This window comes from Achroia grisella, unplaced genomic scaffold (assembly GCF_030625045.1).
Source record: "Achroia grisella isolate CSIRO2021 unplaced genomic scaffold, CSIRO_AGI_Agris_v1 utg1096, whole genome shotgun sequence".
NCBI classification, from domain to species: domain Eukaryota; kingdom Metazoa; phylum Arthropoda; class Insecta; order Lepidoptera; family Pyralidae; genus Achroia; species Achroia grisella.
Window position 1 is genome coordinate 388,296 of NW_026712575.1, and position 25,256 is coordinate 413,551.

The 25,256-nt window shown below is 31.2% G+C and overlaps 1 protein-coding gene across 2 annotated transcripts in view; it reads right to left on the reverse strand.

Annotated features, from left to right (window-relative positions):
• The window catches only part of LOC131849033 (protein bunched, class 2/F/G isoform-like), a 182,883-nt gene that overhangs the window by 72,420 nt on the left and 85,207 nt on the right, over nucleotides 1-25,256 (reverse strand). The window lies entirely within an intron of this gene.

Consider the following 25,256-nt stretch of genomic DNA (forward strand, 5'->3'; position numbering starts at 1 on the left):
TTGATTTTTTTCTAGTTATACAACTCAATTTTATTGAATAACAACTCAATAATAAATTATGATCTGACGTCAAGGAGAAGTTCTTTAGATAATGTTATCGATTGTTTAGTATTTAAAGTCACGTCATCTGCATATTAGATGAATTGAGATTAAAATTGCAGATTTTATTATTTCATTATTTATGAGTAAATTAAAGTAGGCATGTCAACAAGGCGCTGTTGTGGAAACAAACCTCTTTACGATACAAGATATACAGAAATTAAATTAAATAAAATGATAAGTAGACATACTTCCTAATATTTAAAATTATGTATTTCCTTTTAATAAAAAGCTAAATGTAGTTCCGGCCATTGACTATAGAATCAAATAATCGTTGTGAAAAACGAAGTTGTATGTACCTGTAATAAGTAAAAAGTTGTATGTACCTGTTATTAATTTTAGCACCATCTCATTGCAAATTAAAGAAAAGTCGAAATATTTTTAAACAATATCAATAAATGTTTATTGTAACAACGTACAACCGTGATTATCGCAGGATCCCTACCGTCATGAAACATGGTATTGTAGCTCAATGAACACACAATAGACCTAGAATACACATATTTGGAAAGTTCCGATAGGACGGGTAACCAGATGCATGTAATATCATATTCAACAATATTGAATTAATAATCAATGTAAAAGTTGCCAATGAATACAAAAATAACAAAACAAGAATGATAAAAGAACTATTTCGATGACTGTTTTCAATATATTTAAATAGTATTTGTATTTTGATTTTAATTTGTTTTTTTCCAATGTTAACTGAAAGAAAACATAACATCACTGCAAAAAACATGTCATTGTTTCTTTATATTTTCAGTTTTTCTGATTTATCTATTAACAAGCCGACATGCCATACGTTGCGTAAGATACTGTTCAAAGGCCGTTTCATTGTTTCTAAAGTAATTGCTATACTTAGTCAATGTTTATAAATAGTAATGCAAATTATATGGCAGTTTACCTACACTGGTAGCATCTTGAAACTGTTTTGAGAATGTACCTATGAATCCAAGATTTCTATAATGATATTAAAGTACACATCAAATGAATGTACCATACAAATTATGATACCAAATAAATGTTGGTTTTGATTTAGTATTTTAACAGATTTCAGTAGATCAAAATCTCGTATAAGCTTATACAATAATGAAAATATCTTCGTACCCAAGATGAAATATCTCGTAATTGTACGAGCATTTTCGTACGTTTTCTATTTAATTCATTTCATAAATAATGACTGAATGTAATCGTGGCAATAAACAAATAATCATTAAAGGACTAAATCCCATCGAGCACAATATAGATTATGGAAAACCCTAGAGATTTGGTAGATATGGTGTACAGTATACAAAAAAAATTCAGTCGAAATAAAAACTTCCCCATTTTGGTACTATGTAGAAAATAGAACACAGAAATTACGTTACCGGCGGTACAACAGAGAAATTTGTACTCTAGAGACAAAAATTCCGTAAGCTGAGAGCGCAAATAATTATAATTAAGTTCTACACTATTGTTTGTTACGTGTTCAAATATTATAAATTTGCATACATGTAGATCTTATAATGTTATTTCTAAAGAGATGTAAGTTTAAATAAAAATATTTTTCACGTGTTGTGTACATGCCACAACGAAAAAATATACAAGAGCCGGAGTCTCAGTTTTTCTGTTTATTTTGCTTACACCTACTTACTTTTATGGATAATCCATGTTCAACAATAACACGCAGTTCACGCGTATGATGGAAAGAAAATACACAAGTATAAAAAGTGGTATTATAACATATCAAATACAATAACTGAGTAGATGATTTCATAAATTCTTCAATATTATAAAAATTATATTTGTTACGTTTCCACAAAACTCCGAAACAGGCAAATCGTTTAAGCCCTTAGTAAAAAGGCCTAAGGAGGATGATGATAACATATTTATATTGAAATACATAGAGGGATATTCGTCACTATTTGCATTATATCTATGACTAAGTTTAAAGTCATGTTAGAATAGCAGTAACTTTTGGTGGATTCTACTCATGCCATTGCTTTACAATATTTAATAATAGTTCAATCAAGAATATAATATTAATTAATGTAGTGAGTGATAAAGTTCCTTTTATTCTGACTTATTAAAAGAAATGTTGTTAAACAGAAAAGTTAACTTTATTTTGTTGCACTGCATCACCACCTTTTCATAGATAAATATTTTTCACTGGTCGGCATGGTTGGATTGATGGAGAATTGTACTGTATAGAATTGATTTTTTTACACTAATGTGTATATTGGACACCACTATTTGTATATAAATGATAATATTTTATTAAATTCGTTTTATTCCATCGAAAAGCTGCGTTTAGAAAAGGAAAAGAAATTGTATTAAAGTTATTTCTCACAAAAATAACGCATCAACAGAGATTGCCCTTGATTTACCGCACCTGGATTTTTACTTTTTTTCCAGTCTATGAATCACTAGGTGGTTGCGCATATACGAGTAGGTAATTCCTGTTAAACAATTTGCGTCATTCTCCGAATCTTATCGGTATCTGAAAGAGCAAACAATCTCGGGTAAATATCTATAAACTGGTTCTAGGAAGATATGCACTGGTAAAGATTGAATATATCATGTTGCTACTGATATTATCGTTACAAATAGAAGTTTCTATGTTGATATAGCTGATAATAATAATGTCATCTTGAGTATAATCAATTGCCCAGCTTCAAGCGATATGAAAATCTAGGTCTATATGCAGACACAAAAATTCATGTCAACATAATTAAATGCAAGTAATTAAGTTGTGAATTAATCAATATCAAATATATATAAAGTATATGGTATATGTAAAATTACTGCAAAATACTTTTTTATGAAAAATATAAACGGCACTATTTGTCAATTTAGTCGATATCATACTAAGTAAATATGATGCGTTTACAACACAAGATTTGCACAGTTGGAGCCGATATTCCAGAAATCTGAATTGATTAACTTTAAAAGTACGTACCTAGTTCCAGAAATTGTGTTGGCACACATAATTATCCGAAAATAAACAAATATTTGGTCTAGTTTTTAGTTGCTTAGAAATTATTGTCAATATAGTCAATACCTCACACAGGCATTGAAGCAAAATAAAAGTAACTGTGGAAAGATGAAGCATTGAAATAAACGTACAGTCCTTATCCCTTTTTCAGTATTTCCTCTATCTAAATGTCATATCATTGTAATCACTATCAAACTAGCTTATACATAATTGATAAGGAAATAAAGAGCCAAAGCATAACAAAAGCATTGGACGAGTATATTTTTATAAGATTTTAATAGCAAGTAACATCGTAGCAAAACAGTGGCAATCATGGTGATACGGTCAAACCCTATGTTTTGATCGTATCATATCACCGTGATATCTATATATCATATAATAGTGACAATCGTTGCTATTCCTGAGAATTAAATTAACTTGTCTATATTCTTCAAAATATTATGTTGTACCTAAATGGAAACAATGTAAATATTCTTACACATAATTTTCATCAGTGTGTCCATTTATATTATGACTATAATATAAATGGACACACTGATGAAAATTTACATTCACACGTTAAATGGTTTAAAATTCGTATTAAAAGTACGACTAACCAGTTATAGCATTATCGTTTATAGCCAACCAAACTCGATATTTCTATTTAGCGAGGCCTTGATAATTACAATTATCATCTTTTCATTTCTGATATTGATTTTGGATATTAATTATAATATGTTATGCAATTAATGTATTTAAAAATATACAGGTATATTACTGTCTTTTCATGACGGAAACAATATGATAATTAAATAAATTAAAAATAATACAAATTATAAAATTTATATTTGAAATTAAATTTGATTTGGATGTCAACATCAATCATATTAAGTTCGTTCGTTCGTTTTCTATTTATATTTCTGTTTCTAGAGTAAAATGTATCAGAATAAAATAACAGTTCTTCCACTTCTTCCTGTGCTTGTATGGTTTTAAAGTTAGTGGAGTCGCGATATATAATATTAAAATCTCGTAATCTCTCTTTGAATATTTTATTGTCTTCCAAATACTTAATTGAAAATTTAAAATAGCTTATTTACGAAAATAACATAACTTCATTAGCCATCATGAAATCATCAAGATATATATATATAGTAGGTTTGAGTCATATACAAATGTTAATTAAAATTTAAAAAATTATAAACATGTTTACTGACTTTATCCCGTATGAGATAGGCAGAGGCTTTGGTGAACTGTTTACATTGTAATAACGTCACACTTGGGCACGTCAAACTACTCACAGAGGTGTTAACATTTAAATCTCCACTAGAATGCCTATCACCAAAATAACTACATTCTGGTTTGATCTCCAACGGTAATGAGGTTTCCGATTATAATGCCAATATATATTTTTACTAATTCGAATAAGAAGTCTATTATTTCAATATTTTTATAATACATTTATTATGACTACTACAAGTATTGTACAAAGTTTGGTTTGTAATTACTATCACAACATGAAATAGGCAAATAACATTAATATAAAAACATAATATTAGCACAGTGGCTTTAATGTATGTATGTATTTACTGTTCAATAATAACACATCATACTTCCATCATCTATCAGTTTAAGTAAACATTGTTTATACTCATAAACGGGTACCATGAGACAAATTATCACGTTTTTTTTACGTGACATTAGGAACACTAGGATTATATTAGATTAATAATAACAGGATGCCACTCAAGCTTAACTAAGTAAGACTCGATTATTTTATTCTTAATTTTTTAATTACGTGTTAGGTTAATTTAAAATATATTGTTGCAATAATAATAATATGAGCAACGTAATGAAATTTCAAGAATAGATAACTATAGCAGCAGCAGAGCAGAACGTATATAGATATTATGATTACATTACAATATCTTGTATTCAGTGGTCGTTTTTCTTTAGGAGCGTTTTTATGACCGGTACGTGGAATCTAGAAAAAGGGTAATCATATAGTACGACGGATTGATAGAGCAATATTGGTGTACACTATAGTACCTATACCTCTAATTTTAAGTGCGAAGATTTAAGAGAAGTTTATAATGGGATGTGATTTTAAACTGCATTCCAATTTGGAATATTAAAAATGACATATGGCTATAGTCTTTGGGAGGTACTACGTATTATTTGCGTATATTTTTATCTGTGGTGCGAAATGATAGTTACCAGTTTCTGTTAACTGACTGTTTATTAATTGTCGTTTCGATAGTAATACCACACCCTTGTTGACCATTGCGAACAAAAAACCTACATTATTTGAATGTATACATTAACATCATAACATTGCATATCTTTGTAAGATCATTTGCCAATAAAACACTATCTATATCGTCGAAAAACCAATTTCTCTAGACGGTATCCAATTTGCCAGGCAAACATGAATCAACTGCGGTTGATAAAAATTTAATAACGTGCCAAAACATTATAGTAGCTCAGGTGACTGTTGGCTTGGTGCCCGGACATGGCGTAAACAATCTATTTCAGATCTGAAACTCGATTCATATTCAACATACTTCCCTCTACCTGACTAGCAAATGTGTGATTTAAATTTGGCTATGGAAATCTTTCATGTATTACCAATAGTTTCGCCTTTTATTATTCAGATCATTTGGCATATATGCTCAGTGTAACTGCGTATACGTTGTTGTGACTCTTAACAGATACTATAAACGTAAATGTAAGTTTGTGTGCTTGTTACGCTTGCTCATAGGCAACTTTTTTTTTTCAATTATTATCACGTACATATTTTGCGGCCAGAAGCAAGTAATATATAATTTACTTTGGAGTAGAATGGATGTGCTTACATGAAATAACAAGTTACTAAAGAAAGCAGACTTTTTTACTTTACTTCGACATGCATAGATCTATTGTTCTCGCCCTTTGTCAAAGTTCACCATCAAGACCCGTCAGAGACAAGAATGGAAGTATATTCTTAGGCGCGATGGTTTGTATCTCCTCAGATAGTCTATACATTCCGACGGAGATATGTCGTTTATGCGTGAGTAAGCTACACCACATAGGATATGGCTTGGTCAGCTTGGCAAAATCTGCAGATTGTTGTTGAGGTCAGGCCTAAGTAAAACAGACTTACAAATATAGGCATCATATTCAAAAGTATGTATGACGCCATTTCATGACGTACTCGTATACTACAATTAAATAAATCATGACTAACAACCACGTTCTAACTAATACACATGACGATCGAAATCGGTTGCGGTTTTCCTGAAATTTAAAATCATACGAGCATCATACAAATATTTGCTTTTGTATGAGCAATATACTAGACATTAAGTAACTGATGAGGTGGATGACCGGCTGTTTGTTCATTTCGTTGAGGACAGGTTCACATTATTTAAACAAAGTGAAGGCAAGACAAAAGTGTGGATGAGTTTGACGGATAACAGGCATTTCGTTAACGGCCAAATATATTAACGCCAGTCTACAAAGGAGACTTACTCATCACTGAAAATAAATTTTAATATGTTCAGTCACGTTTGAACCAGATCAAAATATGGAGGTAGTTGACTGTTTTGTTATCTCCATTGAGATAAACCAGAAAAATAAAAGTTCACAAATGAACAATTTGTTTGTACCTATTGTTAAAGATTCTGAGGCTTTTAAACATTTCGCCAAACGTTAAGAAGTATATTTTGGCAGATCTGTATTATTATAAAGTTTCTTTAATCTACAGTATTCAGACTCGAATGAATGTCACAAAGACATTTGAAGCCAAAAACACTTCTGACAGATTATCTAGCTGACATACCTCCGTCTGGTTAAAGATGTCACCCGTTTAGAAGACATTGCCTTACCTGAAACAGAAATAGACACAAAGTGAGACACTGATTTAAAATTTAAATAATTCTGAATTAATATCAGATAAATATCTTAGAAAATTAAAAACACACTGTTATAATAAAATATGGAAATTTTATTCAATGACGCTTTCAATAACATAATATAATTAAATGCTTGGCCCACGATGCAACAAACGGATGATGTTCGATTCTCACTTCGGGAATGCCTCCTAAAGCTAGGATGAATAATGAACTTATTACTTTTTAGGTATATATTAGGTGACGCCTAGTCTGTTTTTTCCGTCTCTACGGGATTTATTAAATCTTCTTGTGAACGTCTAAAAGTAGTGATGATATTTTGTTTGTAAATATATACATTGCAAAGAATATTTAAAAATAAGTCACGCACATACACATTATAATTATCACCAGATTGAAAATTAATCCGTGGAAGATTTTCTGCTTGGCCACGTTTAATATGTATGTGTACAACTTATTAATAAAATCTTCTGTAGGCACGCAGTTGACACGTGGATGGCAAATACCGAATATCTGATGTAAATAAATGTGGTATGTAGGTACATTGGTAACATATATGACATGTATTAAGGGATTTAATCGTAATGTGTTGTCAACAAACTGGTTTTCGTGAACACATTCCACTGGGCACGGTTTAACATTTTCATCCTATATTTTATTTATCTTGGATTTTAAAGACATTACTTTATTTACTGTAAATTGATATATGGTAATGTATTATACGTTTTATGTCACTAAAATGATAAATAAGTCAACGGCTTAGCTGACATAAGTGGTAGCCATTGTTTATATACACGGACAGCATCACTGATATCACAAAATGAATACTCATGCCCGTGTTACCTCTTATATGTTGTTATTGTTAATTAGTTCTCGAGAATGACATTTGAGATCTCCTTATCCTTCATACCCCGTATAATAATAGTCTTATTAAACCCAAACATAACTTACAAAACCAAGCTACTGGCGGCAAAAATAGGCGAATTTGAACTAACTAACTAAACATTTCAATACACACATTTTTTAAAATTACTATTTAGGATCGGAATAACTATAGCAATTCGGCGACCTGCCAAACGCGACCCGCTGAACGATTCGTAATAATATCTCCCTGCCAATTACAAAGAAATATATGGTTTCAACAATTACCCACTTTTTCATCTCGGGACATTTTCGACGAATGTTTGTGTCTTGTTTTATTACTGACCAACTGGATTTAGCTTGTATATAACATTAATATCTTCTGTCTATCCGGTTCAATCTTACGCAAGTTCGAAAATAAACATTGTTTTTAGAGACATTCATAATTATTCATTACTAGTTGTGACACGCGACGTTGCCCGCCTTAATGTAGAACATGATCTATCTGTCTATCAAATATAATTCCAAATCTATCATCCATCCATAGTCAGAAGCTTTCGCGTTTATAATTATTAGGATTTATTTTATTTATATACAAAACCTTGAAGCAGACTAGCGCCATCATCCACTTAAAATAATGAACAAGTTCTTTTTGAGACCACAGAGTATATAATGGAATGTTTTCATCCATAACGCTATATACATATGTAATCTATTTGTCCACTTAAAAGTACCTCGTTACTGTCTCTTTCTGTCAAACAAAACTTTCAAAATATTAAGTCTAACGTTTTAAATGACAAGCCAACACCAAGATAAACGATCATATCACAACTTGAGACTAGCGCTACTAAATATTCATAAGTGTTAATCAAATATTTGTTTCGAACATTGGTGCGATCACTATCGTGTATATTATACATGGCCAATGACCAGCCCTCACATTTCACGGTTGTAAAAACAAGTCTACAGTATGATCTGAATGTCAAGATCTAATTCTAAAGGCGTGATACTAACTGAAACATTAATACACAGAATTAGGTTTCTCGACGAAATGTTGTGACTCAAAAAACTGTTAAAAATAGAAACTTTAAATCTTAAAATGTCTGCTAAAAGTTGGCAATTTTTCAATTATGCTTTACTGTTCGCAACTCATTTAGTTAAAAATTTACTAGATGAATATGTTTAGTGACTACGATGTCTCTGTGTGTATCTGTTTAGAGATGTATCGTTGTAGGGTAGCAGATTATATTTTCGTATAAAAAGAAAATACCAAAAAGTATGATTAATTAAACTGTAAATAATTACTAAAAATAGTTCATAAAAATACCTAAATTAACCAACGACAAGAAAACCCTAAAAAAAAGCCAATCGTGGCGAACGCATAAGGGACTCATAGACTTGCTATTATTGCAAAAAAATAAAAATAAGGAGAGACGTAGGTAGAAGCCGTCTTGAGTTTTGCACCTCGGCGCAGATTGTATACAAAAACATACGGAAGGCAAATCTACACATCAAATTAACAACCTACGCAAACCACTAGTTTTTTGAAAAGTCAGTCGTAATCGATGACGAAGATCGATGATGTTACCACATAATTATAGTAGTCTCAAGTATGACACTCATTGCAAATAATCTAGTATAAATATAGTAAAAAATATGAAAAATACAGTAAATTTCAATATTGTAAAATAATAGATACATTTATTTTAGGATTATTCTATTCTTTTATAAGACAGATATTAAAGAATTACGATTCACCTGATGGGAAATGGAAATTATTGCCGGAAGACTGTCATCATATATATGCTAGTGGTCCATATCATTTTGCTATTCATAGGGATTATGATATAATACCATCCGACACCTTTATAATCATGTTCTATACAATTGTTAAAGGGTTCAATAACATGTGAAATGTTACCAGTTCCCAGTTAGAAAATAAATAAATCTAGTTATAATGTCATTATAATCAAATCTTTATACATGGTCCAGCTTGTTTGTCAGTCACATAAAGAGACAAAGAATTTACATATATCGGACGCGACCATATCAAAACCACAAACCAAGTGACATTGAGTAATCATTAATATTATAGCATGCTAACGACAGATTTGACAGCAAGTAACAGATTGAACGAGCCAATACGCTTATATAATTTATACGAGTGAATCATTAAATCAACAAGTTAAATATAAAGTAATATACCAAGGCAATAATTCCAGATCTTAAGAATAGATCAACACATTGTTACATTTATTGATTTCGTGACAAATGTGTCTTTGATAAATTCACTTAATGCATTCAACGTGGTAAGGGGAATCTACCGTGTGTCTCGGCTCAATTTTGTTTAGGTGCCTTCTGTCGTTTCCATCATCAGAGAGTCACTTAAAACAAATTAGCACAAGTTTTTAAATTACTTAAGCTCTATAATATTCTAATTTTACTATTGTTTGACTGGTCTATTGACTGGATTCACTCAAAATCTTAAAAATATAAAGTTAAACAACAGTTGTTCAAAACCCACACGAATTTCTTACTCGTTCTTCTTCTGAAGAGTTTGATTTCCGAATGAGTGATACAAATAATACTATATACTATACAATAAAATACTATTAAAAAATGCTTATATTAAGTTTTTTTGAATAAAGATATTTCTATTTCAATTACTGAACCACTAGCCCACAACGCTCTCAAATAAGTACAATAAAAATGTTAATAATGACGTTTGTTATGTAGGCACATTTGGCCGTAAATTACAACTACATCCAACCACTACACAACTAATGTCGAATTCATTGAGCATGATGGGAGGTAGCGAGCATGACCGTTTTATTTACTGCTTCGGACCCGATTAGCGCTCTGGTGAGCCAATAGCCGCACTACGAGGTACAATTATTATCTGTTTAGAATCTCGCAAGCGGACCTCTCAAGCTCGTGCGCAGTGTATGTACCCCGGCTATTAACAATCGCAAGTTTTCCGCTTGTGCTATGCAACATCGCAACGTGGTGGTTATTGAGACACTTCGTTATACAACAGTTAGCCGGCGCACGCGCGATTACAAACGCATAAATCACATTTTGTCTCATGCTGCCGCAAAGGCACTATGTTATCGCAATTTTGTAGTCACATCTATACTAATGCACCTACTTTATGTTGGACTTCTGGTATATATTACTATATACTTGGTAATAATTTAGAAAGGGCGCTAATACTGAGATTACTTCGAATAGATATAAATCGAAATGAAAACAAATTACGCCAGGTCCAAATGATATGGGATATGGAAAGAAAATTCTTCAGCGATTATGTTATTTATTATAATGAAAAGAAGTAATAGTACAACTTTACCGACTTTAATGACTCGCTTTACCCGTGCCTTTGCTATAATGTACAAAACAACCACATATAAGAGCTATAACTTTATTTTCTACGACATCGTAAAGCTCTTGCGTTAATTACTCCTGACATATTTATAATAATCATTTTAGAGATTTACACGTGAAACGCTAAATTACACAACACGTATAGAAAGATCAAAGACCACCATTTTAGATTAAAATCTGATAACTGAGTTATTAAAACCCATTCAGCCATTTATAGGCCGATATGAGCAATAAAAAACAACAACTAGCTTACATACGTGTATAAAATTTAATCTACTGGCTGTCAGATAAAAAGACGTTAGAACGGAAGGGAATCACCGAGGTTTAAATGATAAATTAGTTCCTGCGTTGGTTATCAAAGTTGTAACTGGTAGACATTGCGACTCTCTCGTAGATTATGACGGAACATAACCGGATATCGTACGCCGGACTTCTAAACTGCAGATAGATATTAGATAGTGTACGCTGTGTCTTCGAATTACTGTATGGGTTCTTACAAAACGAATGCCAGTGATTAATCAGTGAGTTGTTAATTAACAAGAAATTCCATAACAATTACAAACTAACCATTAATCAACCTGTTTTGCTATAATGGTAGACATTTTTATATATTTGACTCTGATGTGTTAAAAATATTTTATGAGAGCTATTTTAAGAATTAGTAAATTGAAACCAGAATTGGTGCAGACTTTTATTAGATATACATCATAACATATTGTGTATATCTAACAACTAGTCAAGAAGTTATTCTGATCGTAAACGAGTTGCAATTTTAAGAAGACGGTATACGGTTGACATGTTGTCGAAGTACGTAGATTAGTTAAATTACTACCGATTTAAAGAGTGCTTACGTAGTACTTAATTGATTGGATTGGATAGGATTGTCGTCTACTGGCCTAATATTCTTTATTACTAATTTGTGTATGATTCTTCGTCAAACACCTTTGATTTTACTACGTTTTTCATTGTAATAAAACATTTCATACATGGGTTTACGTATTTCGTTGTTTACATGACGTCCTGTTGTGGAGAATGCCTCTAATCATGGAGTGTTGATAACGTAAATATGTTGTTTATTTATGTTCAGGAACTGCCCTGCAGTTATACATCGCTGTCGTGTGAAAACTTTGTATCGGCATGTTTTCGCACCTTATCTATGAACCAATAAGATATAAATATGTAAACACATTCGTACCGTGACTGATCTGTTATTCTATATAGCATTATTTACAAAGTAAACTACAGTATCACTGTCTTGACACATGATATTTAAAATATATACCTACATATTACAAAATGTTTGGAAATAAAAGAAGGGAATTCCAATTTACGTATTTAAAATTGTAAATCGTATGCAAGACACTATCAGTGCTACATTTTTATTGCATTACAAAAAGAAAATTTCCATATAATGTGAGTTGCGATTCGCATAGATACTCGAGAAGAGTTACGTTTAACAAATTAAAGCTATTTATATAAAAAAAAAGAATAGCAATAACCACAATGACATTTATAGGTGTCCTACATTTTATCGACTGATGTTGCTACTGAAAAATCAAGATTTGTTTTGCTGTAACTTGACAAGCATCCGGCATAAACCAATAATAGTGCTTTAAAATTCTTGTCCATTAAACTACTACTACTAATACTAACACAATTTTTTCTATATTTCTGTCAAGATTTTACTCGTAAGTTCTTTTTGAGTCTGAGCATTAGATCACGAACGAAAATCTAGTCAAGAAAGTTGCGAGAAAAGGAGGTGAAGGTATCTTGATCTTTTTACATGGTCATATATAGGTAAAAAAGTAAGTCTTGACTAAAACTAATATCAAACGGAAGTTCGAAACTGTTCTACATGAATGGCTCTAAAATCTCACTCATCAATAAAGATTTTGTTGTATTCAATCATGAGTTCTGTCAACCTCTCACTATTCCTCAACCACTCCACCTAACTGTACCACCCTTAGGCTACACAGCCAGACCACCATTGTGTACATAGAACCGTTAGCGAGGCACCGTCAATCAGATATAAAACCCACTGACAGATAACGGTGAGAGACATCATTTCTTATGTGCGTTAGCCTACAAACTCAATATTATTCAATGTACAATTTTATTAGCATGAGCTGTGCATAATTATGTGCCGTTTTTTATGTTCGATAGATTAATATGTTAATGGATGATGTCATTTGAGAGCGGTAGCAGTAGTCTAAATTTGGAGATAGTAAAATAGCTGACCGTGTATAGTCATAAATTTAAATATCACATTAAGTATTTTAACCATTGTAAAGTTAATGATATTTATTCTGCCATTCTCTTTTCACTATCATGTACTTTCAACCCTATACAATACAACATGTACTTTTTGTATAATTCTAAACATCATATGATTGTAGTTTATTTGGTTATTTTGGTTATTAAATATTTGGCGGCCTGGTGATCTGTTTTACAGGTTATACCTATCTCAGACACTAGCTTCTCAGAACAATTGTTTGTCAGAGTAATTTTGCAAAAAATACTACATGTATTTTTTGTCATCCATGTCTGTGAGGAGAAATAAATAAAATGTAATAGTATATACAAGTTATATTTATGCAGTTCACTAATATCTCTACATTAGTCCATCTACATATTTTTTTTTGCTTTCTTTATTTCAAACTATCTCTTCAAAATAGATTTTTTTTATAAGAGTATTTATTAAATCAATAACTGAACAGTTACCTCTTGTTTCGTCCACTCTCATGATAGAGACTTCAGAACCATTCTCCCTTGTTTACTTATATCAATATGTAAATAAATGTACTTCTACTAATTTGAATGTTAATTGCTCAGTCCTATTTGCGTAGTGGTCAATGTTATCACATGGCCAATTAAAACACTTGGAACCCAACCACGAGTCATACAGTGCTGTCAATCTCAATAAAGCGTTCGATTGTAATAACCAGTGGGTTATTTTCCAACAAGTGTCAAGAGTTACGCATATTTTATACATTTATGTAACAGAGTTTTCCAGTGAAGAATCATCAGTGGGTAAATGATATTTCATTAAATTTCATAATTTCATAAGAAAGATTAAACGTTAAGCAGCAAAATAACAATAATAACAAAAGATCATGAAAAATATCAAAATTTTAAAACCAAAAAAACTTGTCAACGTACTCCAATTTTGCAGTTAATGTCATGCTTACGCTGAATAATTCAGACGAGGTATGAAGTCGCTCTTATACGCATACCGATGTTCGGCAAACATGATTGTGAATACTTGGCAAATGGAACGCGAATCTTTGGCACTGCCTACAAAGTCGCGGCCCCATTTTGTGTATAACGGGTCTAAATAATATTGAGCATGAAATAAAACATGCTGCGAATTATCTGCCACAATCTATAAATTCATTTTAAAAAATAATTTCAGTTGACATACATTTCAGTTTCGTTGATTGATTGCTCTTTTACATATATGTAATAGGATTTTATTGTTTTGACAATCAAGCCGTCCATTGTATGGAACCTAAACTAGATAAGATCAGAACCACTTTGTAAAAAAGAAGATATGAAGAAAATCGTTGTTATAGACAGGAATATCACTACGCAAATCATAATCATTTTTGAGGAATTATCTGTTGTCAGTTGGAATATCAATATTGAGGTAATTTCGAGCCGAATCAATAGAATCAATAACTTTAATTTCTTACAATCTGCTGATGATATAGATAGCACTACATTTTTTTTTAGTAAAATATTTTTGAGGTACGCTCTGTTGTCAATTTTAATGTAATCGGCAGCCAAGAGCAACAAGAACAACCACTGCTGATCTGCATATTATATAGATAGCATATTACACAGATAATAAATTTGAAGACTACCTTTTGGACATCAAGCTTGTTACAAGACAATCGGAAACAGAATGACTATAATATGGGTCAAGTTAGAGTGAACTTTATGTAAACTACTAACCAGTTAGTTTTATACAGGGGTTTTCAACTAATACATATTATACTTATTAGTAATTTTCGGAGATTTGTTTGTTTTGTTTCAAAATATTTAAATAAAAAATATTCAGCTTAATACAGCTTGAGAACACGTTATGACGCACATGGTACCATACATCATGGTTTTATAATATTAAGGACTTTAGCAATGCCAGCAATTACCGTATCCACTTTAAAACCATGTAATAATTTGTTTTGGATTTTATCATATCTACGTTTTTTACATTTCTTTTTTTGTATGACATTAGTCAGTAAGAATTTGCGACTACACGGGTGTTGTATTTTGCTCCCTCGTTCTTGGTTTCCTTTTAAATTTATACAGTCCTGTACAATAGGTAAGATATAGTTTCTGTACATGAATAATTTACAAAATACATGCATATAGGTACTTGTACTTTATTGTGGTTATAAATAATTACACATATTATATACAGTATCTCATTTATGTCACGATTTTAACAACACGACTTTTGAGACATCCATATTGTCAACAGATATTGAGCAACTAGATGTACTTACTCGTACTACGCACGATATCGCATGGAATTTGGTAGTAAATTATCCAAGGGATTGTATAAGTGAGATAAAAAGCATCGAATATTGGTAATCCAGGTCATGGTCTATCAGTGTATCAGTCAGGGATTAATGCATGATTAAGAACCGTAATATAAATTTCCATATCAACTTAATTTTATTTAAACTACTTGTGTAAAATTTGAATCCTACTGAAGAAATGAGCTCAGAAGAACTATGCCTGATAAAAAACGTTACATATATAAAATTAATTAATTCTGTATTAACTTGCCTGAGAAAATGATAACTTCCTAGAAATAATTAAAATATCAGACAATGTCATAAAACAGCGAGACATGTTATCTCTGAAAGACCTGAAGAAAAATCACTGTTGTCAAAGTAATAAGACAGTGTTAATTACACTTTTTACTTGCAATTAAGTAAATGCAACAAGATACTGAAACTAGAAATGCAATTATTTAGAAAAAGCTGACTATTAACAACGTACCAGAGCTAGGTAGTGACAAGTATGACTCAATATGTTTAGAAAGGCTCAATGGTTGTTTGCTTGAATCCAGAGCCGTAACATGCTAATCTCTTTACAACTAAGTTGTATAATGTTTGATACACGTGGGCGGTGTTCGATGTTGACTCCGACAAACAAGCAGAATGAAGTCATCATTGTTTCTACTGCTTACAGCAAGCTGGATTTCACTAAAGTATTTACGAATAAATATTTATATGAAACTAACTGCTAGTCAAGGCTTTAATAAGGTGTACCTAATGAAGAAAACGCAGCCTATCCTTCCACAAGGCGGACAAATTCTGAATGAAAGGCGCGATTTTACGGTAACAATTTTTTTTAAAGGTTTGATTTTCCGTACTTTTTCAATAACTATTGTAATACTGTCATCAAATCAGCCCTTCAAAGGTACCTCGTTTTAAACTGGATGATTTCTACACGATGTTTTCCTATAAGACTCATTGCTTACAAATCATTATTATTGGATATGTCCTCATCTCATTTTCCGTCCGTATTATCAAATAAATGCTGTATATTATATACCCAATTTGTCTTTACGATAACATGGCTTGGTACCATGATGATGCAGTTACCAAGCTACAATGTAAGGCTTATTTGAAGCCTTATGTTAAGAAATCATTTAATTTAGGACGTTGTCACCTACGATAAAGGCACAAAGTTGTTTAAATATGAATGCATATGACGTAATCTCGAGTCCTTGCACGGTTGGGTGCTTCGACGCATCCCGTGGTTGAGATTACAACCACTTGGGATACTTTTCAATGTCATGTGCGGTGACGTTAGTTCGTTGTTGCTAAGGACAAGGATGTAGCCATTAGACCGCAAAATATTCCCTGCTCACCATTTTCACTTGACCGTTGTCAACAAAAGACAATTCGAGAACAGTTTTCTAAAAACTAATAGGTTATAGGCAAAACCATTACTCTTACAACTTTATTGTAATGATATTATTAGTAATAAAAATAACTTTTTATATTATTGTAATGAATTAAAAGTCTTTCAATTTTATGTAAAATAAAATTGCGATATATTTTTTCTTGGTTTGTAAAAAATAATTTAAATAATTAGATACTTCTACATTAATATAACTCTCACGGATGATCTTCCATACTTAGATGTACGTTATTCATAGCTGGGGCTAAATAATAACTGTAACCACTATAATTAATGAGAAACAAGATACATGACGAGTTGAAAATATTAATGGGAACGTACAAAATTTTTTGCATGAACTCCGAATGAGAATTCGAAATACGTGATTGAATTATGTAGCTAATAGCTATGGCATATTTAGGCCATCACTAGGCTCAGGTGAATGAAACTTGACACGGATGAAGAGAGATATATCTGGGTTTCGAGATCGTCGAGTTTGTATCTAGGAAAGATGTGCAGACCATAAGAAAAAAAAAAGAAAATGTTGAATGGTTACTCTAATAAAATGATTGACAGTAGCTAGTTGCGGTTCATGGTTTGATACGAAAAGTATAAAAAAAATTAATGAAGATTCCAAAGTAGATCTTTTTGTTCTCTCTTAAATTACTAATGAAAATTTGTGTATTTTACATATTCGTTAATGAAGCCTTTATCTTTAATTCAACTGTATCTCGGGTAGAAATTATGTAATTATTTGTTTAAAATTTATACGAACTTCTCAATCAGAAAATTTCATTACACATACTCCTACTACATTATACATACATACACATACTTAACAATCATAAATTCTATTGGGATTAGATCCCTCCTTAGAGAGAGGGCAGTTCCTTTGGAGTTTTCCTCCTGTTCTACAGACGGATTTTGTTGTATTCGTTCGTTTGTGTGTGTTCCCCTGGTTGTTTTTATGGACGTACTGGCGATAAACAGAATCGGTGATGGATTGTATTTGTAATATATCACTGTTTGCATGTCTGTCAATTAGGGATATATATTCGGGTCAGGGTATCCAATTTATTATGAAACGGCAATAAATAAAGATTTTTAGCAATGACGTAATGCAAACTGGTACTTTTAAATATGTGCGTTTAACAATGTCAGTGATTGTAGAAAATGATGAATTGCGAATCCATGAGGTCGCCACATTGAGTTCGAAGCTTTCGCCGGCCATCGAACCCACTCGTGGTTGGTCGTTGCTAAGCAGATTATAACGGATCTCGCTACAGAACCTCTTTACGGGCCTTTACATTGCAAATCACTTAATATGTTTAGCAATTAGACCTTTAAGATGATTAAATAGACATTTCTGTGGACCCACATCCTTATTATAAAAACAAATTCGCTCGATACTAGAGAGGAATTGAAATTCATTTATCCTTAAATTTAATAGTGTACAGTAGTTCTTCGGTATCAGACGGTAATCTTGCTTTCAAGTAGCTTGTTTGCAAGCTACTCAAGTTACAGCAGTGAAATTGCTATCTACTACTTAAGGTACAAAACCTCTTAATACGGGTATGTGATACTGACCACGTCAATGTTAATCTATTGCTAAACATGTTATCTATGGTCATCATAGTGTTCATATTGGCTGTTTAGGCGACAGTTGCCATAAAATAGTGAATTTTATTTGCTATTACAAGTAATTTACACATTCACCTTTTTGTTGTTTAGATGATAATTTACAGTATTGTTTACGCGTCTGTGCTCACAGGCAGAGATAAAATTACTTGAGCGATATTTGGTCCAATTTAACTGTCGGTAGTAGTGGCTAATGAACTTGGAACAAGGTTAAGTCAAAATTAAATTTAAATTAATGTGAATTGAACTCGGATATTATATTATTAATGCAATGTCAAATATCATTAGCATTTCATGAAATGCTTTTCAACCGAATTCGAAACGGTCGGTAAGTTGGTAAATTCAGGTTTTGGGAGTCTCTGCAATTCTCCATTGATTTCAATTACCATTTCAAGTAAGACTTTACTAAGTATTGGTTCCATACTATTTTTCCTGATTTATTCCATACTATTTATTTAAATGGAAAATCATTTATTGCCATTAACAATTATTGTATCAATATCGATTGGCTGATGTCATTGATTTTAAACATATAAAGTTGTAAATTTTATCTGACTCTGATATCAGAGTCAGATAAAATTTATTGTAATTCATATAATTACAATAATACAATTATGAAAGTCAAACTTGACTGATTGACTGACAGGTATCAACGCGCTAGAGAAATTTATAAAATGCAGTCAGACAAAATTAGAAATAGTCCAAAGCTATGTTGATGTACCATGACAATGAAGTCGATGCAGATATATAACAATAAGTTTTTAATAATAATTACACATATGCAACTACTAGGATGGATCAAGAGAGAATATGGGAGTCTTATACTTTTACAAGCTAAATACAAAGGTAAAGTAATTTAAACTGATTGCTATATATAAACCAGTGAGACATTACATACTAGACATATAAGAATTCAATCAGTGAAGGTGAGTTTTTACAATGCAAAGAAATGATTTTGATTGACAAACAATAGATTAATAATTAGATATTGAGTGAATGCGCCGCGGGAGATTATGACGAGTAAATATTTTAGGGTCCGGCAAAAGTGTAAACCCAAATTAAATTAGGCGCTGCATAGAGATTTCAATTTCCAGAAATAACACGCTCGCTAACAACTGAATGGTTGGCAGACATAAAGGAAGTGAGAACGCAGTTCTAGGTAAGGGACCCAACACGGAACAAATAATTTAACAGCGCAGACAGTTCAGGTAATGCTGCATATGAACTGTTTTCTAAGAATTATTATTAATATTATAATGTACTATTGATATTGATGTCTAGATCACTCAACTAAATTTCATGATAATATTAAAATTTGGCAAATAAAATTTAGGATAGATGAGGATAAAGGTTACTTTTTACGTCGGTCAAAAGATAATTACAGTGCGGTCACGTGAACAAAATTTTAGTTAAAAACTCATATTATAATAATATGTATTATAATGTTTGTGACGTTTATAGTTACCTTACCACGAATAGTGTTAATAGTGTGATAAGATAAGTATTGTTATGAAAATGTGTTCTTATTTACTAGGCATTTCGCAATACTCTGCGGGTCCAGTATAATAAAAGAACTCTGTATACGAATTACAATGAATAATGCCTAAGTTATGTGTTAATTTCTAAGTACTAGTGATTTTACTGACTTGTTGACTGGCTAATGAGACAAGGTACTGAGGTAGATGTGTTTACTAATTGAAAAAAATATATTTCATATAGTGCGTAAAAATCTATAGAAGATTTGAATAATTAATCGATTCAAATTCACAATATCTTTATTCATGTAGGTCTATTACAGACTCTTATGATATGTCAAATCTACCGTCAGTTCGGATATTCCTGTATCTAATCACATGCATTTACAGAAATGACTACATATACATGCACATATATTAATGACTACATATAGCTGTTCGTATTGGTTTTAACAAACTTTCCTCGGTAATATATAAAAAGTAAAAAAAAATATTCAAATTCGTGGTTGATTTTGATAAAACTACTAGTCCATTATAATTTTTCATTGAGACCCTTCCTGCTATTTTCTCTTTATTATATAAAAATAGACATACACAATTTAAAATTTTATTTCTTGTATCTAAACTTCTTTATACTCATACAATTTTACTATACTACTAGATAAGATATAAATATATTTGACAACAGTAACTGCATTTCGAAACGATTAATTTTTAAGATAGTAGTAAGGTAGTTGACCTTTGATATTATTTTAAAATATTTTGAACCTAAATTGGGATATTGTCGTTTATTTAAAAGTTTCAGGGTTTTTTGAAAGCATATGCACCTGTTTAATTAAAGTATCATGTAATATGCTTAACTACCTAAAACAAAACCAAATTGTGAAACAAGATAATTTCATTAAATCTATTCTAAATATCACATTAAAAAAAGTTGATTGTCGAAGAATAAGTAGTTTAGAGCGTAAGTTATTTTAATAGTTTCAATGAGAAAGCCAAAAAAATTGTCGTATTTTAGATTTAGGCAAATTGTGACATGTAAAAATAATATTTTGACCACTTCTACTACTTATATATACTAATACTTATACTGGTCGCTACGCAGAAATTGGTCCATTCTTTTTGGCGGAGTTTAGATTAAAATTCCTCTGCCCGAAACAAATCTTATGCAAAATTGTATGTTTCAAATTGTTAACGATATTTCATAATTTTTTGTAGCGAATGCGACTCGATGATTAAAGGTTTATATATTTCACTCGTGCACCACGAAAATCCTTTTTTAATGTTGCCAATTATTTCCAAGTGCCTTCAAGAAAGAATAATAGGCACGCGTATTCATCGCGTATACGCGCGGCTGTCGAGTAGGTTCTCTGCTCGCGGTAATCGCCACTAAGTGAGCACTTTGCTTGATGCCCAGTATGAAACTTGAATAAATTACGAAAATTTTTAAGCATTTTAAGTTTTTAACACTTAAAAACAGTAGTTTCTATTTATACAGAACTACATATTCTCTACTCTTTGTGGCTTGTTTGTACAATGTATATAGGAAAATATATAAGCTTTATAAAAACCTAATGATCGTTTTTGTACCAAGTCAGAAAAAAAAACTATGCATTTTGTAGTATTAATTTGATACGATATTTATGTTAGCATAAAAAAAATTCATAAATCTGCTTATTAAATTGTATTAAACATGTATAGGTGCTGTAGATGAACGGAAAAATATTATCACTGGTGTTGGATTGAATATAATTGATTGTGTACAGTCGGCATATGGTTATAATTTTGAGACATACAAAACATGTTACTGTTTAAATTATAGGTAATATTTTAAAATATTAATAATAATATCGAAAAATAAATTACTAGATTTTTTCTGTAGGTATACTCCGTATATATTTACTAGTTCTGAATTAACTTTGCAGAACAGAGTTCTTACAAAATACTACAAGAATCAAGGCAATAGAATCTTAAGGCACAAAATAATCTTTACTGACTCAGCAAAAGATGAATATGTAACATATTACAAGTACAGTTACGTGAATACTAGGTTCAGACTATTACAAACACTTTCAGAATATAACTAGTAACAGAATTTAAATAAAAGTAATATATATGCTGATTACTGTACCTTAATTTCAATATAATCGATACAAAACCTGTAATTGTCATCATACAAACAGATCCAGTACTTACTAACAACGATAACAAATCAATCAATTACAGATTATCATGTTTGCGCCCTTGCTATGACATCTAAACGTAAGTCAATAACCGCCGCGCAAAAAATTACTATAACTCCCTATTGAAAGCAACCGCGTTCTATTCTGAGAGCATGACGTAAGCCTCCAATTTGAGTGTATGGTCAAATTAAGCTAAGTACAGTGATGGACTAAGGTCTGCTCAATTGTAATGAAATACATCTGTTTATTTTGTACGTATTGTTGTAGCAAATAAGGTTGCGGAACGTCGTAATGTAAGTGTATGTGAAATATAATATTTATAGTATTATTAGAAATGTGATAGTGTCTGCCTCTCTGTTACCTTTTTACAATTAAACGATTGAACGGATTTTAATGAAATTTCAAATAAAGACAGATTGTATCATGTAACCGAACAGTTTATATTTTATTTCAAGAAAGAAGTCGCGGGCTATCTGTCGGTCCGACTCTATGTTTATTTATTGCGATTATCATCACTAGAAGCCTTTGTTGCCTTCTTTAATTGTGCTTGCGTTTTTACTTTGGTTTTGTAGGTACATATGGCGATGAAATTTGTTATGGAGACGTAATATTTTTTTACTGTACTGTTTAAACTGTACGTTTTTTTATGCTATAGCATAAAAAATCGATAGTATATCTATCTATCCGTTTGTTTCTGTTTCACGACTAATAAAACGGATCGTCTGAAATTTGACATAAAGTAGATTGTAGTAAAACTATGGACAGACTTTTTTTTATTGAGGCGGTTTGTGCCATTGCAAGGTGTTTTTAGACCTGTAGCACTGTGACCTACGGAGATTTATTATAGGGACACATGGACTTTCTTTTAACTCAAGAAATGAACTGGAAGTGGGTGAAATATTGAATATATTCGCAGGTAACAGGTAGTTCCATAAAATGTCTATTAGATTGTCTGTTATATAAAATGCTGCTTATGTTCAATAATGACTATTTAGTTTCCATCAGGTGAAGCAAACCTTGCCAACTTGTTACTACATTAACAAGCAGAAATAACATTATTACATTGCTCTACCCTTCGGTACGTCTCTGATACATTATGATTAAAGCGAACAGGCTTTGTTTTTTGTCTATTGCTTTCTCGTTTGCATACACACGTATAGAAGTACTTATTTACTCAGTCATGTGGCATGGAGACGTAAATAAGTATGTAAATCTATTTAGTAATAGCTAATTTTTAATTCAACAATATCAAAAGAAACATTTTATTTAGAGTCTCCATAAACGATCGGTATATGGGAAGAATTGCGAAAGTAGATATATTTAGCATTTTTTTTATCAAAAAATCATAATAGCTATTTTCTAATTTCGTGCTTGATCTTCTGTTAAATTTTGACAATGAAAATATATAAATTATGAAGTTTACAGAACTTGAGTGAATAAATATCTCTTAATATAACTTGTTTTACTATGTTTGTCGCACGAGAAATTGTAAAGAAAAATTACGTTATTATAATTGTCATGATCAGAGGAAAATTTATACAAAGTCACTTATTTGAGCTATTCATCATCTGATGATCTTGAATGTTTGCTACATTTTAATTAGAATGCAAGGTGTCAATGGAACGATAGTCATGCGGTGTTTTATGATGTTCTTGGTGCAATGCAACATGGCGGTTATTAATTTCTATACAATTTGGAATCACCAATTCCATGTCCTAAAACAAGGTTTTTTCAGGTCGTGTATTATTCAGTGCTAAGGGACAAGATAGGGAAATATCTTCACGAGAAAATGATATAACATATTATTACTAAACGTCCGAAGTAGCATCACAGTATATGTTTTAGCCTTAATTATCTCAAGAAAGCTAGAGTAATCATATACCATCAGGTGGTAATAACTTGTTTGCTATTCCCAGTTGTATAAAAATAAATTGATTTCCTGAAAGTTTAGACCAATAAACACAATGAATAAATAGAGTAACCCATATCCAAGATTCATGCAAAACGTAAAATTAGGTCTAAAATATAGTTTTGAAGTGCGACATCACCACAAATCCAAGTAGTCGGTCTATTCTATATAACATGACTGTATATGATATTAAATCTTTATTATTTTAACAACGCAACAAACGTAAACATGGAAGCATTATTGAATATAGATGACGTAATTTTAAGATATACCTCTGATAAAATCTAATATGAAAACCTACCTAAATACGGTGCACTGTATATAAAATTTATCCTCTGCAAGCAGATTTTTAATTATTAATATACAATAGCTAGATTTCTAATTGCATACATTTCTTGTTATACGATGCTATTTCGTAATAGACTAGATGAATATATATATATATATATATATATATATATATATATTTAATTTATTAACTAAAGCTTTCACAATGCTCCTAATGTTATTGTACAATATTACTTAGTCCGTAATATTATACGTAAATATCTTTAGTAGGCTATTTGGCAGTCTTAGACCGAACAACTTTGAAACTACATACTAAAAACAAGGCATTATGCCTGATTACCACTTTGAATAATTCATAAACGTTAACACGTTGACTACAGTACGTTTAGTAATACAGAAAAGATCGTAAACCCATATAGCCTTCTTAAATACGCTAACAAGTCTTATTTTCAGACACATTTTTTACATAAACTGAATAGCGTATAACAATATGTACAAGCGAATGACATAGAACATATAAACAAATCTGTAACACCACCAAAACACAACGAAACAAAAACACTTAGCAGGCAAGCATGCACACATACCAGGAACGTTTTTGTATGGCGTTCTAAATAACGAGTAATTTTGAAATTTTGAATCCACTTTTACATATACAAA